The sequence below is a fragment of the Hyalella azteca genome, unplaced genomic scaffold (genome assembly GCF_000764305.2).
Source record: "Hyalella azteca isolate HAZT.00-mixed unplaced genomic scaffold, Hazt_2.0.2 contig12774, whole genome shotgun sequence".
Lineage (NCBI taxonomy): Eukaryota > Metazoa > Arthropoda > Malacostraca > Amphipoda > Hyalellidae > Hyalella > Hyalella azteca.
This window is the reverse complement of record NW_025942721.1, coordinates 761432-764541: the sequence shown is the minus strand read 5'-3', so window position 1 is coordinate 764541 and position 3110 is coordinate 761432. Positions and strand designations below refer to the sequence as shown.

General features: G+C 46.1%; 1 long non-coding RNA gene across 1 annotated transcript; it reads left to right on the top strand.

The window, feature by feature from the left end:
- Positions 1 to 427: 427 nt before the first annotated feature.
- Positions 428 to 1819, top strand: LOC108675048. Its single transcript, XR_001931081.2, has 2 exons — positions 428 to 650; positions 891 to 1819. It is a non-coding gene; the product is annotated as an uncharacterized LOC108675048 (long non-coding RNA).
- Positions 1820 to 3110: the final 1291 nt, after the last annotated feature.

The following is a 3110-nucleotide window of genomic DNA, read 5'->3' as shown; positions in this document are numbered from 1 at the left end:
ATGTAGAGTAGTTCATGTCTCCCCCATGACGTGTACTTTATTTATTGTGCTCTCGTCATTCTCCCCCTCCCCTCATTAACTCAACCATATTTCCCGGAAAATTGTTTTCTTCTATAAAAATTACACGTTTTTTCGATTGTGCCCCCCCCCCCCCCTTAGAGACACCTCTATATTAACCCGACATCGGCCCTTCCTTATTTTTCTCCTCTGTAAGAATCCCCCAGTATAAATTTTGCCTCCCCCAGAATCGAATCACCCCTAAAGTACCTCGTCATCGGCTCTTCCGTAGACGCTTCCCAAAATGTCCCCCGTCATGCCCCCGCGACGTGCATCTAACTCCCGTCCCCCGACAGATGGGTTCACTACGCACCCACGCCCCCTACACCACCACGTGTTGCAGGTAACACCGCCACGTGTTGCAGGTAACGTTGTGCTGACGCTGTACTTCACCTCGGACGGCTACCTGGGCCTGGACCAGCAATACAGCCTGCATCTCAAGGTGCTGGAGGCGCCGCGTGCAAGCGACCGGCAGCAGCACCAGAAGGACCAGCAGGACCATCATGAAGGACCTTACTCTCCAACTGACCACAAGAAATATGATCTTCCCGTCGCAGACGCCGTGGCAACGTCGGCCATATCCAGCACCTTCGGTGAGTGGTATTATCCAGTTTTGTTCTTCCCGCGGTGCTTGGCAGTGTTAGGTATTCTTGCAATATTCAACATTTCAGAATAAAAACGGTAGAGATGCAAACGTATTCTTAACTGCCTTCATTGTGAAAGCTGTATTTTTGGCCTAACTTTCATACTTTGCAACGAGATTGTACGAATACGACAATACAACAGTCCGCGAATACAATAAAATTCTCATTAACGCATCTTGTGTTTCGCAGGCCAGGATTTCCCGCCCCTGAAACCTGGCGGGAGTTTTGACGAGGACCTGACGTGGTCGACGAACACGACCTCGAGCGTCGTGAGCGACTCGACGCCCTTCTCTTCCAGGGCCGCCACTGACCACGAGTCCTCCAAGAGCCCAGACCTGGACGACGGGTGCTGGGCCGCACCGCGCCCTACTTCTCTGGGGCCCAACATCCCAGACCGTGACGGGGGTCTTAAGAAATCGGGGAGCGGAGAAAAAAGAGGCAGCACTAACAACAGCCGGGCTGGCAGTCAAAGTAATAATAACAGCCGCGCTGGGAGTGTCAGCAGCAACAACAGCCGTGGCAGCAGGCACGGCCGAGGCGGCAAAAAGAACGAGAAGCGTCAGTAGGTCCTGCGATGTTATAGTTCAATGAGAAATGTTGAATCTGGCATGTGGAGTTTACTTTATAAATGATTATTAATTACTTTTCTTGTGTCTAAAAAGATGCACAAGGCACCAATCAAACCATCACCCTTTGGATGACCCTCAATGATCCCATTAATAGCAGTTTCTCATCGATAAACACGAGTCAACCATATGTCGAGTCAACCGAGTCATGGTTACCGATAAACACGAGTCAACCATATGAGCTGACGCATACGCTAGATATGCTAAGAAACTACGTGGAATCTGGTTGATTGTACACCAGCACCGCTCTCCTATCAATTCTTTTTCATGTCGGGCCGAGCAAGCAGCTCTCATTCAGCAAGCTTCTCAACCGAGCTAAGCACCACATTTTTGTTTGCTTCTTAATTACATGATTATAAAACTTTTCTGCGTTCTCTTTTGAATTGTTGACTTGTTAGTGGATTGAAATAGGACATCTTTTCTGAGTGATGGCTATTTATTCGGTGCTCCACGTACAGATAATAATGACGCTAATAAAGCTAGTCAACAGTGGACGAGATGACGTATTTAATTACCTTGCTTATAATGAAGTCTGTGCCTGTCTTTCTCTTGCTGAACCTCTTCACGTGTTGGTCTTCTCGCCTTCACCAGTCAAGGATTTACTTCCTATTTTGTCGCATTTCTTCCTTCGAAATAATTTCTTCCTGCGAAAGAGAACTAAAACCCGTCCTCGTGCGTTGATACTGCTGTGCCAGCGTCAGAACTGCTGCGTTCTACGACAGCGCTACGACTGCTGCTGAGCTGACGCCTACGACAGCTGATGCTCATCATGTGTTATTACCTCTCAAAAATCCCTCCAATTGAGTGCAGACTCCTCGCCACCTTTATAAAGTTGTTTGTTTACATGAGAACCCTCGACGCATGCCGCTATAGGGCCAAAGAAACGAAGAAAATGTAGGGTTTAAAGGTACAACTAATTCAAAAATGACCTTCTGCCAAGCAGGTTGAGCAGATAAGAATGTGCAGTACATTCCGGTAAATAGGTATAAGCAGGTTGTCGGCAGAAGCCTATTCGTACAGGTTTCCACTGTGAACACTTACATTATTATCCTATGTTCATTCTTGTGGCAGGTTGGAGCAGGTTGCCCGCGCGGGCAAACCGGCTTCCACTGTGTACGTACCCTAAAGTTCTATTTTCAGTGAAAATTCGACTTAACCTTACAAGCAAACCAAACAGCAAGGAAATTTATAAGCAAATCTTGGTTTATGACTTGTAATTTTCGAAATGAGAACAAAACAAACTGACCGCCTGTACCGAGGCACAGGTGTACATGGGTGTTATTAATACCACCGAAGTCTTGGTAATCGATTCGAACACTAAATAGGATCAAAGTTCATTTGCGGCAGTTATTGGTTAATTAATTCATTAACGACTAAACTAAACCAACGTACCGGAAATAATTACAGCCACTGCGCAGGTATAAAATTAACACATTTCTCGAGTTTGGTGGAGATCGCAGTTGTTTTTGAATTAGACAATCAACATCGATTAAGATTAATTAATTAGACCTCGAACTATCGATTAGTTCGATCGAAAAATTAACTTCTATGTGACCCGAATACATGGGTCCGGGTCCGGGTTTTAGTCACAAATAGCAATAATAAACCAATGACTTTTCCCTTGAAATTCTCTTCCCCTTGATTTCATCTCACTCTTAACACAAACTTCCACACCTTTCTCGCCTCTTCTCTTTAATGCTGCTTCCACCTGGCTTGGTCTCCCTGTCTCCTTCTTCCTAACAAATGAAAACGTGACGTGATGGCCGTTGCAAAGGCCTGACCC